Source organism: Grammomys surdaster, unplaced genomic scaffold (genome assembly GCF_004785775.1).
Source record: "Grammomys surdaster isolate TR1022 unplaced genomic scaffold, NIH_TR_1.0 1164, whole genome shotgun sequence".
Lineage (NCBI taxonomy): Eukaryota > Metazoa > Chordata > Mammalia > Rodentia > Muridae > Grammomys > Grammomys surdaster.
Window position 1 is genome coordinate 4,485,084 of NW_021605583.1, and position 15,919 is coordinate 4,501,002.

Consider the following 15,919-nt stretch of genomic DNA (forward strand, 5'->3'; position numbering starts at 1 on the left):
TTATTGGGAAGTCAATTGGATGAGGTTCCTAAGTGAAAGAATCTGAGCAGCAAGAGAATAATGACACAGGACAGGGAGACAGCTCGGTGGCAGGGAGGAGAGAGAAAGGGAGAAGATGGGGATGGAGAGAAAGAATGAAACCTCAGTACACTAAAGCATGCCAGCTATGTTGGGCGGTGGTGGCGCACGCCTTTAATTCCAGCACTTGGGAGGCAGAGGCAGGTGGATTTCTGAGTTCGAGGCCAGCCTGGTCTACAGGGTGAGTTCCAGGACAGCCAGGACTACACAGAGAAACCCTGTCTCGAAAAACAAAACAAACAAACAAACAAACAAACAAAAAGGATGCCAGCCAAATTCTAGTCTATGGACTCACAGTCTTACTAGAGAAGAAATAAAAACAACCCAAGTGGGCCCCACTGGACACTGTTAGGGTACCAACTTGTTTGAAATTTGACCTTGCTACAGTCTCTAATTTTTTAAAAGTAAAGAGTTCTTTAAAATTGATAAATGCAGAAAGCAAGAAAGACTTAGAAAACTACCAGTTTGCATCATTTGGGGGTGAACTTTGCTTTGAGACATGGTCTTGGCTGTATAGCCCAAGCTGACCTGAACCAAATTTGCTATGTGACCTAGTCTAGCTAGCCACAGACTATTATCTCATCTCAACCTCTGCAACGTCAGGACTAGAAGGATTTTTGCATGGAAGGATGTCTCTAGGTGATCAGTGGGAGAGGCAGCTTGAACGGGCCACGGTCGAGAGAGAACCCTGTCAGAAAGGGAGTACAGACACTCAGCTAACCCCGCAGATTATCCAAATATCTCCAAACAGCTATCAGCCAAGAAGGGAACTGATGGAAGAAGTGTACAGAAGCCTGCCTCTCCACCATGGAATTCCACCTACATTTAAGCAAACTGGGACTACAACTGGCACTTTATAAGAAACAGAGAGCTAGGAAGCCATGTTTCGTGACACGAGACCTGATCAGTCAAATTCAGTACTTAGATATCTTACAAGACAGCCTAGCTTCTTAAGCAAGAGACTACACAGGAAAAGGAACAAGCAAAAACTATGTGGCAAGTGCAGAAAGAAGGGCTTCCAGATCATAAAAGACATAAGACCACTGATGCATTATAAAATGCAGCAAGCCCTAGCACGCTGTCAACAGGCTTCCTGGGCCGTTCTGGTGGGAGCCTGGATGACCAAATTACCAAGACAAACAGAAGACTGTGAAGGCCTGGCTCCCAGGCTTCAGAGGAGAATTAGAACTGGATTAGAAACTGGGCTAAAGGCCATTTGTGCGCTCTCCGAGAAGGGAATCTGACCATAAGGGCAATGGTACAGGAAACGGACATACAGGACAGCACTCAGGCTGTGACGTGCCTACCTCTTACAGCTCTCATCCAGGGCATCTATGAGACAAGTATCAAAGGCAAAGCAGAAAGATATAAAAATGTGCACTTTGAGAGGAAAAGAGTTGCAGTGTAACCTTACAGGGCTATAGGATTTTGAAAAGAGATGAAGGCAATATAAACTGACTACAGGAGCTGTGTCCTAAGGGCAAGATACTAGAGAGTCCATTGTATGAACTTGAAAATTCATTTGAAAGAGGAAACCCTCAACTGAGAATGTCACTAAGGATCCCCCTCCTCCTCCTTGAAAACAGAACCCTAGAGCAGCGTTTCGCCGTTAGCACACAGAGGTAATACTACTGTGGTCCGCAGAGGCCAGGCTCCACTTTGAGCTGACGGCAGACATTGGTAGGATTAGCCCACATAGTACTGAGCTTTCAGGCATGAAAGACACGGGACTGTGGAGGTCCAGAAGATCTAAGTCGCAGTTGAAGAGTATCACTGAGGCCAGGCCACATGTGGCAAGGGAGAGGTTCCTGTAAGAAAGCCCTGGGTGATGCTGTGAAGATGCAGGCAATGGTGAGTTGCAATGGAGAGACACTAGACGGTTAGGAACGCCGGGGCCGTGGGACAGGCACTGAGGAAAGCTACAGGCACCTAGCAGACCCAGCGAGGAAAGAGGCCGTGTGACAGGCAGTACAGATGAAGGGCCATGGGCTACTCAAGCCTTGTGGAGTTCAGGTGGTCCCATCACAATCCCCAGATGCAGGCCACAAAGTTTTCAGATTTGGTGTTTTCACTGCAGGGTTTTGGTCTTGCTTTGACCCAATCGCTCTGTTCTATGCATCGTTCTTTTCTTTTGAAATGGGAATGTTTATTCAGAGCTACTGTGTATTTGAAGTGTGTGATTTGTTTATGATTTTATAGGGCTTAACAGTTGGGAGGCCACCTTGAGTCTTCTGTGACACTAGGACTTTGGGCTTTCCAGCAGTGGAGGAAGACTTAAAAAGCCAGCAGACTTCAGAAGTTGGACTGAATATTCACACTGTAGACAGCCATGAACGAAGGCTAAGGTAGACAAGGTCATGGCTTGAAGTGTCATGTTGAGAGGCTCTGAGATCACCTTGGAGACAAATTTCTGGTTTTATCTGTAAGGAACTTTCTAGATTAAGTTACATAAAATGGAAAGTCCAGCCTAACTACAGAGGGATCCCACACCAGCATTCACCACTGCCCGGCTACTGACTCTGGATGCACGGTGACAGTGTCTGTGGCCAACGCCCCTCCTTGCCATGATCAAATGTCAATTGAAATAAACCTTCAAGTTGCTTCTTGTCCAGGATTTTGTTACAGAAACAAGAAAAGCAATAATACTGAAAAAGACCACCAAAAATTAGCAAAGAAGAAGGTGTGTAGTTGCATACATGTAATTGCAACCGTGTGGGGCAGAGGCAGGAGGATTGCAAGTCTGAGGCTATCCTGAGCTACACATTTAAAATTCAAAAATCAGCATGGCAGTTCTACTCAGAGCTATGGCCAAGTCCTTGACAAGGCTAGAACCGCACAAGAGTTCCACAGGACTCAGAAGATCCTGGAGATCTCCTTCAAGTTAAAAAGAACAGCTTCTGGTGAATATTCCAGAAAACTATCCCTTACTGGGCTACATATGAGTAAGGATAAATAGAAATGGAACCACACACAGCCTGCAATTTAATCACCTGACAGAACAAAGTGCACCACCGAAGGTAACAACCAGATCACCCTGCAGTGATCGCCCTTCCTGCCCAACCTAGAAAAAATGACAAGAACGGAAAGAAGCAGAACTGGCAACCTGGTTGACAGGCAGAGGTGCTAGCAGCTGTCAAGCCTGTCAGCCACAGTCAAAGACTGGGATTCACAAGGTGGAGGGGGGAACTGGCTCCAACAAGCTGTCCTCTGACTTCCGTGTGTGCTGTGGGACATACACACAAAGTAAATGAAACAAGTGTTTACAAATATGGTCAGTGAAAACAGGACCAAAAAGATTGGGATATTTGGAATTAACAGACAAAGACTGAGCTATGACTGCCATGCTAAAGAACACTCAGGAGAAGGGGAGCAAAGGGATGAAAAAAGCCTTTAAGGTAAGACAGAACCACTAAACCTTGTCTAAAGCTGCAAAATATCTTAAACTAAGAAATCACTAGCTGGGTGGGAGAGCATACATGCCTATGCTCTCATCACCTGGGAGCCTGGGGAAGAAGAGTCAGTGTTCCAGGCTAGTCGGGGCCACAGTGAGTCTGTCTCAAAAACAAAGCAAAAGGTGAACAGTATTAGTGCCCTTAAGATAGATGTTAAGATTAAGCTGTTTAAAATCCCTTACATGTGGCCGGGCGGTGGTGGCGCACGCCTTTAATCCCAGCACTTGGGAGGCAGAGGCAGGCGGATTTCTGAGTTCGAGAGTTCGAGGCTAGCCTGGTCTACAGAGTGAGTTCCAGGACAGCCAGGGCTACACAGAGAAACCCTGTCTCGAAAAAAACCAAAAAAAAAAAAAAAATCCCTTACATGTAAGAAAAACAGTCAGCATTTATGAATAAAACAATATGCTTCTTGAATTTAATTGGGAAATATTCAAAATTTAGAACAGTTGGGAAAAAGAAAAAACAGACATCAGCATAATGCTGTTAATTGTCAAACCTGGGTGATGAGGGCATCAGGGTTTACCGTGAGACCCTTCTCCCTTACGTCCAGTTGAACATGCTCACAGTGAAAAAGGGTTGTCACTGGTACATCAGTGTTCAGTAGGATCATCGTCAGGACCGAGCATGAACTCAAGGGCCCATCACTAGATGAACACATGAAGTGTGCCGTTGATGAGTCTCACACAGAACATCCTGTTGGCTGAGATAAACTGGTCCCAAAAGGACAAATACAAGGTGATTCCATTTACATAATGTCCCTAGAGTAGCTAAGCTCAAAACATTAGGAAGGGTGATGCCTTGGCGGGGCTGTAGGGTGACAGATCGGTGGCCAGTGATTGACACCTAGAGTTTCCATTCTACAAAGTTTACAGATAATAGGACAGCAGTATCATTATTAATTTACTGGAAATGGTTAAAATAATTCTGCATACTGAATACTTTACAACTTTTTAAAAAATGGAATGCCAACTGGAATATCTTCAAGACATCAAATTTTAATGATATACTGAGATGTGATGTATTAATTCCAAATATGAAATTAAAAACTCTTTATAGATGTCAATAAAGGCTATGATGAAATATTTTCATGTCCTTATTACTTGGCCAAGGAAAATTACATTTTCCTAAAAGTGTTAAAACATAGTTTGATAAACCTCTCAGGAAAAGTACATATTGCATACAGATACATAGATACACATGTATATTTATGTACATACAAGACACAGAAAAATTCCTTTGAAACATACATATACTAAATTCAGCAAAAATATTTGGCTTGGGTGTGATGGCAGGTACCCAAAGTCCTCAGAAGGGTGGTGCGCTCAGTGCAGAGTAGGTTACACAATGAGACTGTATCTCAAAAACCTTCCATAAAAAAAAATATGTATATATTATGTAAATATATTTAAAAAACCACACAAATAGTGCCGTGGAGATGGTTCAGTCAGTAATGTGTCCGCTGTGCAAGCATGGGGACCCAAGCTCATACCCTTAGCACCCATGCAAAATGTTGGGTTTGGTTCATGCCTGTACTCAGACCCCTGGGAAGGTAGAGACAAGGGGATTCCTAAAGCTCACTACCCCCTAGTCCTGCTGAAATGGTGAGGTACAGGCTCACTGAGAAACCGGATTTCCAACTATGGTAGAGATAAGGGAAAGGGGCCGACACCATCCTCTAGCCTCTGTACACACTGAGCTCACATGGTACAAAGAACATCTTGATCAGAAAACTGCCAACAGTGCCCTGAGTGAAGTGCTGACAACGCACATGGCTTCTGCAGGCATCTTGTACAGATTACAAACATAAACTAGCTATGTACAATATTAAGAAAATAAAAGGCCGGGCGGTGGTGGCGCACGCCTTTAATCCCAGCACTTGGGAGGCAGAGGCAGGCGGATTTCTGAGTTCAAGAGTTCGAGGCTAGCCTGGTCTACAGAGTGAGTTCCAGGACAGCCTGGGCTACACAGAGAAACCCTGTCTCAAAAAACCAAAAACCAAAAAAAAAAAAAAAAAGAAAATAAAAATACAGACTAACGAACGAGACATTAACTAGGGAGGAAATGGCTTCGATTTGTTTGATTCAGTGAGCAGATAAGCTCAGTGGTGTGGTTATTTGCTTCCACTGTAAAGTCTGAGCAGATAACTAGTCTTCAGAGTCAAAAAGAATAAACACTTTAGTAGGAAAATGCTAGTTTTGTTTAGGAGGATATAAAGAATAAATAACATGTTTTCAAGAGTGACAGCAAGCTAACACGTAGTATGTGCCTATGTTAATGTCCCTGAAAACTCAGAAGGTAACAAGACAGACATTCTCAATGCAACATGGACCTCAGTGTGCAGCATACAATGGTTATACAACTTTGCCTTTACCACCGCCTGCCCCACTGGCAGTCTTTGAATGTTCCATGGCAGAAATAAATTAGTTTGTGGGAATTCCTGGGGTTCATGCCTGTTAGTGCCACTGGGGTGTGGGCATAGTGTTATTGTGCACTGGGTAAAGATTATCCTTTATTATTCAAACGCTGATTTCTCTGCCCCCATATCTGGTTGCAATCCAGACATAGCATTGTAATGCTTATTCTAATAATCTCGTGTCTCAATGTTATATAAACATTGCTCCCCATTCATTCTCTGATTTGATCAATAAAAGCTGATCAGCCAATGACTGAGCAGGGGAGAGAATAAGGCTGGACTTCCAATCCCAGCAGGTGGGTGGTGGCAGGGAAGGTGTCTATAGGGAGAGGGTTGGAGAGACACCATGAGAACACACCTGAGCAGACAGAGCCAGACCAATAGCAACACGGGTATTTTGACTGGGAGGTAGCCAGGTCAGCTCACAGGATTAAAACAGATTAATAAATGCTCAGATATTGTACCATAAAGCTCGGTTAAATAAATCTTATAGTCTCTGCCTCATTTACTTAAGAGTTGGCTGGGACAAAGAAAAATTATCCCTTTTAAAACTTAACTAACAATTGGGAAATGTTATCTTAAGTAAGTGAGAGTATTCCTAGTAAATCATTCACACTTCGGCAGATTCCTCTTAAATTAGCACTTTGTCTTACATGCCTATGGGTTCTGTTGGCGTTCAGCGAGCTTTACTGGATAAAGTGCTGGGTTTAAGAGCACATGATAGGAAGTTTGAGGAAATGTATTTCAAAAAATCATACTGGGGGAGTTGTGTATTATGAATTTAGTGATCTGCAAAACTAGCTAGCTTCTCAATCCTATCAGAACATTGGGGAGAATCACTGTGTCGTGGCTGCCCTTTTACACTGCAGTGCTAAGTAGCAATATTCACTCCACTCTGTCAGATAAACGAGTAAACAGCAAGCGTTGAGCAATCCACTCCACTACTTCCAAGTCAAACCGCCTTCAAATAGCAAATACAAATGTGGTTCTCTCGTGTCAAAAACTCACGAGACTAAGGGGAGCAGGAAAATGCCTGCTCTCTGCTTGACTTGGAGTGCGTGTGTGTGTGTGTGTGTGTGTGTGTGTGTGCGTGTTAGACACCACATTGAATAAGAGCAGGCAAGACTGTTAGGCTGTCGTCCGTTAGTCCATTTTAATTCACTTCTCTCGTTCAGGGGATCTGTAAGTAGTTAGTGGCTACGTAGTTTCTGTGGGAACTATTTATTCTGGAATCGACAAGGATTATTAAAAAATTACATAATCCTGGCTTGGGATATGGTTCAGTATCCTATCTCTTGGCCATCATGTATAAGGACTATGTTGACTCTCTAGAATCAAAAATAAAGGACAAACTCCTTACTGCCAAGAAGTACTTTGGTAAGGTCAGACGTAAGCAAGTGAGGGCCAGTTAGATGGCTCAGGAGGTTAGGAAACATGATGGACAACCTGCGTTCAGTCCCTGGAACCCATGTGAAGAGAGAAGGAGAGAGGAGATCCTATAAAGTTGTCCAATGACCTCGATGTGGATGTGTGGTACACACAGAAAGCATGAAAAATGCTGTACAACAACGAATTACTGTGTGCCTGAGTAGATGGACTGTAGGAGGAGCTAAGGTGGGAGGAGTAAGGAAAGGAAGAGGAGGAGTTGGGAGAGGAAGAGGAAAAAGGAAGAGGAGGAGCTAGAGAGGGCAGAGATGTAGGAGGATGGAGAACCACACAGGTATGGAGAACACTCGTGGGGAACAACTTATAAACTTATAATTAGGTTAGCTAATTGGGATACAACTCTCTTTGTATGGGCATCTTGTTATTAATCATTATCAAACATATAAAGCCTTTGATTAATCTATAAGAATTAGAGTCTTATTCTCTTACTGGGCCCGCATGGATGGCGAATGGTCTGGGCAATGTCCTGCCTTTCGGAGACAGCGTGGAAGATTGGCAGAGCCATCTCTCACGCTGGCATCTCGTGGGTGGCAGGGCTGGTGTTTCTGGTGGGCTGGGCTGGTTCTAGCTGAGTGCACACGTGGCCCCAGGCTGAGAAACATGACAGCTGGGCTAGGCAGAGCCGCTGCAGCTGAGATAGTCGGCCTGAGCCTGAGGCCATTTAAAATAATACTTACAACAACAAAGGATGAATGTCAATTGGTTATAAAAACTAAGAGGAAAATTCAAGCAAAAATGAGATACAGAATAGTGAGCCAGTAGGAAAAACAAAGTTTAGATAAAGTTGTCTCTAATGAGGAAATGCAGGAAAGAATCTGAATTAAGTGGGAGAGAGATGTGGGAAAAGAGGGTTGCAGAAAGAAATGGGACAGTACCTAGACCTCACAGTGGAGGACAGAGAACAGGGAAATGTAGAAGGAGCCCTCGTAGGACAGACTTGGTGAGTGAGCCGAGCCACGGGAGCTAGGTGAGAGGACAGCACTAGCAGATACGTCAAGTGTGGTCCAGTCTCCAGTCCCCTAGGCAGCGTCAGCATAAACATAGCTAATGAGACCAACCAGGCAGCTTCCTTCTACCCCAGCATCTGGGGAGCTCCCCTCTGAGCTCAGGACCCCTCCAGTGGCCTCTGGAGAGCCGTGCTACTGGTGCTAGCACGGCTTGGGATCAGTATTTCCAATTTCAGTGTTGATTTTTATTTTGCATACTTGTATAAATTTTACCAGATAGCTCTCATCTAAAAACCCCAAATCTGAAATGCTTAAAAAAAAGAAAAGAAAAGAAAAGAAAGACCCCCAAATCATATTGGCATTCAAAAGCTTCTGATCAAAGCACATCCCAGTTCAGGCTCCTGGGCAGGCATTCCCAACGTGAATGGAGCACAGGCTCATCGCAGCTTCTACATCAGCACTGCAGAAGTGCGTTTACAGACCTTCGAGCGATTACAGAGGAGAGCAAGCAGTACCACTCACCTTGAACTCAATCTCAGTATCTAGCACATTTTGTTACGTGAACAGAATAGAAGTTAACAGTGAGACTTGCTCTTTTCTGCTTTTCAAGCACACTAAGTCTTAGAAGTCCAGAGTATACACATGGCACGCTACCAATCAAACACTAAACTGACTATGGCCAAAGTGAAATACTTTTAGTTCTTTCAAAATAGGGTGCACTTAAATATGAAAGTACTGTACAGTGTGTGAAATCAGAACGTGGCCTTGCCCAGAGAAGAGCCTGCCCTCGCCTAGGCTTTGGGGTACGGTGGGGTCTTTATTTGCCTGGAGCCTCAGTAGTGCCAGAAGGTCTGATAACAATGGAGGAGCGCTAGAAAGACCAACCATATGAAATTAAGTGTAGGACTCTGGGACATCATGTCAATTGTCCTGAAAATTGAGGTCAATCAATGAACCAACCAACCAACCAATCAGGCACACATTAAATAAAATAAAAATGTGGATGCAAAGGCTGAGCCTCCCTGAAGCAGTATTCTGTGCATACTGTCACACATTCATGCCAAGACAAAGCACACCCAGGCAAAGGACAATAAAGACTGCACCTAGCACTTCTGGGCCAGCCGGCTATACACCTTCCTTGGCTGGTTTCACCAATATCCTTTCCCTGGAAGAGGGCACAGCTGTGAGTTCTGTGAGTCCTTCCAGCGGTTTATCACATCTGAGTGGCTCTGAGGGACTTCTCAACTTCCACTTGGTGCCAGAGTGACAGTGATCTTGGAGCACGTGCTTTCTCTGTGGTGCAGACCCTGCACCAGCCAAAACCTCTCAAACAGTGCTCTAGCTGCCATTCAAACGGCACTGTGAACCTAAATTTAAGGTTCAGTTCCACAGTTGAACTTGCTCCATTTCCCAAGAGCAACAGCAACAGGTGACTGGCAGCTAACATGCTGGGAGCCATATTCTTGGACTTTATCTGGCCTTCTGGTGCCCAACACACTTGGTTTTCAATTTCATCTAGACTTCCAGCTTTTTGTATTCTAATGCATGATCATTTAACCCGGTCACACTTGTATAACTTCTGCTGCTAAAGCATAGACATCAAGAGACAAAACATAAATGTCTTCTTTTAAAATCACAAAATTCCTCCTTTGTTTAACCCCATCAGTTCTCCCTGTGATGTGCCTATTTGTGGGCCTTTGTATTTAAGCTACGTTTGAAAGTCCTTGAGGTTCTTGGACATGTGGGCTGCCATTTTTTTTAGACTGTCTGCTAGTTTCATAGCCATTTTTCCTTACAGTTTCTGCCTCTGTCTCTACACCTCCCTGATAATGCCACTGTGCACAGAAGGTGCTGTGTCTCCTCTCACTGTGCACACATGATGCTCCTGCCTGTCTCCTCCCACTGTGCACAGAGGATACTCTGCCTGTCTCCTCCCACTGTGCACACATGATGCTCCTGCCTGTCTCCTCCCTCTGTGCAGAGGATGCTCCTGACTGACACCAATTCTGGAAGCTGCCTTTAGTTCCTTCTGCTCATCTCTGTACTTCACTGTGGCAATCTTACTGATCTACCCTTGAGTCTGTGTTTCTTCTTTCTGGCAGTTTAACTCTGCTGTTGAGGCTTTCTAATGATTTACTTATTTTTCAGCCCCATAATTTTGTTTTCTTTTTTAAAATAATGTCTCCTATTGATGTTCTTTATCTGAAGTGACATTATGATTCCTTCATTTACCATTGTTGCTTCAATTATAAGTCCCTCTGTGTCTGTGAACATCTTTGTGTTTTTCTAAAAGGTTTTTTTTCTGATAACTTCGGCATCTGTCCGCCTAATAGTCATTTTCTTGTTGTCTACATCTTGTCCGGTAACTGTGTGTGCTTTTGCTGTTTGGGGTTCTGTGTTTGGTTGAACACTGGGTATTCAGGATGACAAAGGGGACACCTGAGGTTTCTGATACACCTCTGCTTTGCTCCTTTCCACCACCTGGACCTGACTGGATTCATATTCTTAGGATGTGGGTCCTCTCTTCTGGGCAAAACAGCCTGGCAAATCCTGAGATCTCAGTGGTTAGAACCGAAGTCTCTCCACCCCTTTTCTTAACCAAACCCAGCCATTCAACTCCATTAACTGCTAGCTGATTGCCTATTGTGTTGTTCTGAGGTGTGAGTAGTTTCACAAACAATATAATCAAACACTGGTTCCTTTGAAGGAATGCTTTCTGATCAGTGCTTTTATTTAAAAAAAAAAAAATTCTGACTCAGGAGAGCTCTTTCCAGAGGTCTTATCTGAGGGACTCTGCTGTGGGCCATCAGGCTGAGGCGGCTTCATGGATCTCTGTCCTCAGGTGCTTCTCAGAACAAACTCTACTGTTACTGAGGGTGTGATGCTTGACCCTCTCTCCCACTTGTGAATGAAGGCAGGTCCTTCGAGAAGACATTGGGGTCTCCCTGTCTGCATTATGATCTTTTTCTCTCTCTGAGTTAATGGCTGGAGCTAGATATGGAGTCAAAGGCAACTTGTGAGCAACAACCAAACTCTGGAAGCTGAAGCGCAATGAAAGGAAATGAGAAGGTGGCCTGATGTCACCTGAGTCCAGCTGGCAGGAATGCACTGTCTTATGACCCAAGGCAGGAGTGATGTACTTCTCCCCACAGAAGGGAGACCCCACTTCAACTGCACTCTGTCTTCAGGACACGGCCTCCCCAACAGGTAACAGGAAAGATGCCAGATATTAATGTTCTGCTCTACCCTGGAGGACAGCCCTCTATTCAGATGCCAGTACTAAGAAGACCTGGCTGTTCGTCCAGACTGGAATCTCTCTCTACTTCACCAAGCCTGTGTGCACACAAGGAAGGAATGGGAGAGTGGGGGAGGCTGAGGTGCCTTGCAAAGGACTGGCTCAAGAATGCAGACTCTCATTTCTTACTGAATTTTCATAGATGTTCTTGATTAAAGGCTTTTTATTTCATTTTCTGCTTGTCCATAGGATGTTTGTAGAGTTTTTTTGTGGTTTTGTTTTTTTAATTTTTTGTAATTGAGTACACTTTGTTCTCTCAGACACACCAGGAGAGGGCATCAGGTCCCATTACAGATGGTTGTGAGCCACCATGTGGGTGCCGGGAATTGAACTCAGGACCTCTGGAAGAGCAGTCAATGCTCTTAACTGCTGAGCCATCTCTCGGTCCCAGTTTATAGACTTTTAAAAATAATTCTCATCAGTTTTACTTGGCAGCTGGTGAGAATTCTGCATGACTCATGCTGAAAATTGTCCGCCATTTCTCTTTGTTTGTTTTAGAACTTTTTTGTTTTGGTTGGTTGTTTTTTTTTGTTTTTGTTTTTTTGTTTTGTTTTATTTTTCTGGTTTTGTCTTTTGTTTATTTGTTTGTTTGTTTAGAGACAGGGTTTCTCTATGTAGCCCTGGCTGTCCTGAACACCCCCATTTGTTCTTTAACATGAAGGCAAAAGGAAGCATTTGCCAACGCTCTCTACATGCTGGCTCATTACACTCACTCCCATCACCCGAAATTGGAGGTCACACCTAGGGACCTACAGAGGGCAGGACTTATAACTATGCCATATCACGAGTCCTAGTCCATCTTCACAACTGTAGACCTTATTCTAAAACTAATACCTTGGAACTGAGTCCAAGAATTATTGGGTAACTTGCCTCAAGCAAAAGAGCAGGTATGTGGCAAAGGTCTGATCTGAACCTACTCATCCCTAAGGCCCCCTGCATCACACCAACCACCTCCCCAAGCCCCTCACTCAGCTTTGCTGAAATGGAATCCAGGGTCTCACAGTTGCTAGGCAAGTTATTCTCACTAAACTACACCTCAGCCCTCAGCCTCCCTTCTTAACTAAGTACCTCCTCTCGTATTGTAGACACAGATACTTTAGAACACCAGCGCCACGAGACACCTTAGCCTCGCCCAGTCTTCTTGTTCGTCTCATTTGGGGTTTGATTCGATAGTAACCAAACCCAGGCCTTGGCACAGTTAGGCAAGCTATCCGGTCACAGAGCTCCTCCACAAATCTCTATGAGATTTTAGTAATTTCTTTGGGTAGTACAACTTGTTTTTTTCTTAAATTGGATCATTAAACAGTCTACTATGGGCCAAGGAGATAGATGGTTCAGTAGGTGAAAGAGCTCTCCCTACGGCATGATGGTCAGAGTTCAGATCCCCGGAAGCCATGTGATAAGTCAGGTGCTGCAATATGCCTAGTCTTGGTGTCTCTACACTGAGACGGGAGTCAGAGACAGGAGATTCACCCACAAGCTTATGGGACAGCTAGCCTAGTGTGACAGGGACGTGGTAGAAACAAGGGAAACTTGGACACAAAACAAGGTGGAAGGCAAGAAGCAACTCCTGCAAGTTGTACTCTGACCTCCACACACGTGTCCAGGCATGCATACTCACACACACACACACACACACACACACACATACACACACACACACCAATATTAATCATGTCAATTAATAATATATTCACATGTATAATTATATGCTATGTTGTAACAGATAATTGTGTGATATTTCCTTTTAAAAAATACTAAAACTGTGTTCTGTGAACTCATGTATTAAGCTACCTAGACACAAAGGGTTTATGACCAAAAGGACTGTTATCTTTCCTTTTAAGATCTGTTTTCACTGAGCTGGCAAGATGGCTCAGCAGTTAAGAACACTGACTAGTCTTCCAGAGGTCCTGGGTTCAATTCCCAGTAACCACATGGTGGCTCACAACCATCTATAATGGGGTCTGGTGCCCTCTTCTGGTGTGTCTGAAGAGAGCAATGGTGGTGTACTCAAACACATAAAATAAATAAATGAATGTTTAAAAAAAAAAAAAATCTGTTTTCTTCCCAGGCATTGTGGCACATGCCTTTAATCCCAGCACTCAGGAGGCAAAGGCAGGTGGATTGCTATGAATTTGAGGCCAGCCTGGTCTACAGAGTGAGTTCCGAGAAAGTCAAGGCTACAGAGAGAAGTCCTGTCTTGAAAAATCAAACAGAAAAGAACTGCTCTCCCAAGCACACGTGCAGTGTGCTTGCCTAGAATGTCAGGAACACTAGACGGGCCAAGGTTACCAGTGCTCTCTATGAACAAAATGAACAAAGGCTTCCTATGACATGGCTAATAGGCAGCTCATGGCTTCAGAGATGCTTTGCTTCCAGCACAAAGCTTATAAAAGGAGTTAGGTAACAAGAGTAGCCCACTTGCTAGTGGGTACACTTGTGACCCCCAAGTGAAGCAGTTTCAGCAGAGTGTGCTGAATGTCAGGCCTCCATGTATTCCCCAGCAGTATCAGGGGATTTCTTTCTCCCACAGTCTCTAGCATGCTTCTATTCTCCGCTCCATGGACTCATTAAACCAGGAGGACGGCTATGTTCTCTATAGCACTGCTATGCTCATGTAAAGACCTCACAGCTTGCATTCCCCTAGTCTAAGATACACGTACATTTCCTTGTTTGTCTTCTATTAGATTTCTTCATGGAGGGAAAATCAGGGTCTTGATATGGAGCCATCACCTCCAAAGTAACTAGCTTGTAACTATCATATGCACTAAAAGCCTACACTATCTTCCTTTTTTTTTTTTTTTTTTTTTTTTTTTGGTTTTTCAAGACAGGGTTTCTCTGTGTAGCCCTGGCTGTCCTGGAACTCACTCTGTAGACCAGGCTGGCCTCGAACTCAGAAATCCGCCTGCCTCTGCCTCCCGAGTGCTGGGATTAAAGGTGTGCGCCACCACTGCCCAGCCTACACTATCTTCTTGATATACAATATTATTATTCTGAGATTTCAATGCACTAATTTCTTTGAAATGAAGTATCTCTTTGAACATTATTTGGATTAAAAATTTTAGTTCATTGCCATTAACTTTAGCATAAAGTAAGCAAAAACATAGCCGTTTAAAGGTAAGAGGAAGAAACACGGGTCCTCCGTTAAAGGAGGGGGGGATAGAAGTGACAATGATACTTTGCCTAAAAAAAAGTTGATGGGGAGTTTTTTGAGACAGGATCTTTCCATGTAGCCCTGGCTGACTCGTTACTATATTCATCAGGCTGATCTAGAATTCAATATGATCCCTCTGCCTCTGCACACACAGTGCTAGAATTAAAGGTATGCATTACCACGTCTGGCCTAGCCTACAAATGCACACACAAACACACACCGCTCCCACCACCCCCGCCCCCACCACCACATCACGTAGCTATTAATTAAAAAGAATGTCTACTTTAAAAGTGGGATAAGAGATATAAAGACTGAAGTGGCCATCTCCTGTAGCCAGAAAGGACTTCCAGTGGAAGGAGGGGGACATCAACCCACCCACAAAACCTTCCACCCAAGATGTGCCTGCCTACAAGCTGTGCAGGGATCACGATGGAGCAGAGCAGAGACTGAGGGAAGAGCTAGCCAATGACAGACCCACGATCTCCCATCCTACAGGAGAGAGTGAACCCCTGACACTATTAATAATACTCCGCTACGCTTGTCGACAGGAACCTAGCGTGACTGTCCTCTGAGAGGCTTTATCCAGCAGTGCATGGAAACAAGTGCAGAGCCCCACAGCCACACCTCAGGCAGCGCTTGGGGAGTCTTGTGGAAGAGTGAGATAGGACTGAGTGAGCGGGAAAGGTCAAGGACAGCACAGAAGAACTACAGAGTCAACTGCCCTGGGCCCATGGCGGCTCAAGGAGAGTGAACCACCAACAAAGAACATGCACATGCTGGACAAGGTGCTCTACACATTTACAGATGTGCTGCTTGGTCTTCATGTGGGTTCTCTAACAACTGTAGTGGGGCTCTCTCTGACTGACCTGCCTGCCACTGGACCCCTCCCCTTCCTCTAGCTGGACTGCCAGGTCGAACCTCAATGGGAGAAGATCCACACAGTCCTGCTTCTACTAGATGTCCCAGGGCAGGGTGGTACACAAGGGAGGCTTCCCCTTTGGAAAAGGGGAGGGATAATGGGAGGAGGAATTTATGAGGGTCACAGGGTGGGTGGGGGGATCAGGATATAAAGTGAATAAATAAATTAACGAGGAAAGTGATATCATACTTCTAAACGTATTGTAAATTAGTACT

The 15,919-nt window shown here is 44.4% G+C and overlaps 1 protein-coding gene across 1 annotated transcript in view; it reads right to left on the minus strand.

The window, feature by feature from the left end:
• Positions 1-15,919, minus strand: part of Sik3 (SIK family kinase 3) — a 213,389-nt gene that overhangs the window by 83,090 nt on the left and 114,380 nt on the right. The gene's annotated exons all lie outside the window — the stretch shown is intronic.